General features: G+C 41.8%; 1 protein-coding gene across 1 annotated transcript in view; it reads right to left on the reverse strand.

The window, feature by feature from the left end:
- The window catches only part of slc27a1a (solute carrier family 27 member 1a), a 7,305-nt gene that overhangs the window by 3,700 nt on the left and 3,215 nt on the right, over window positions 1-390 (reverse strand). The window lies entirely within an intron of this gene.

A 390-nucleotide genomic window follows, 5' to 3' on the forward strand; every position in this document is an offset into this window, starting at 1 on the left:
CACACACACACACACACACACACACACACACACACACACACACACACCTGGTTTGTTTGGTAGAGTACATGTTGGGCTCACACCTTAATGCTGACTTTTATATTCTCTCATCTAAGACAGATTTACAATAGTTGAGGAATATGGTTTTATATTCAGACAGACAGCTGTCGGCAGAAAAATGTCAATATCTGTCGTGAATACAAAATGACTCATAACTCGGAAAGTTCTGCACAACAAAGTATTCACCCAATCACGCTCGAGTCAAGAGCAATTTCAGTTCAGAAATCAGACCCCAGAGTGACAAAAATTAATTACTGTGGACACACACACACACACACACACACACACACACACACACACACACACACACACACACACACACACACACAC

Source organism: Anarrhichthys ocellatus, unplaced genomic scaffold (assembly GCF_004355925.1).
Source record: "Anarrhichthys ocellatus isolate YVR2014 unplaced genomic scaffold, GSC_Weel_1.0 scaffold40, whole genome shotgun sequence".
NCBI lineage: Eukaryota > Metazoa > Chordata > Actinopteri > Perciformes > Anarhichadidae > Anarrhichthys > Anarrhichthys ocellatus.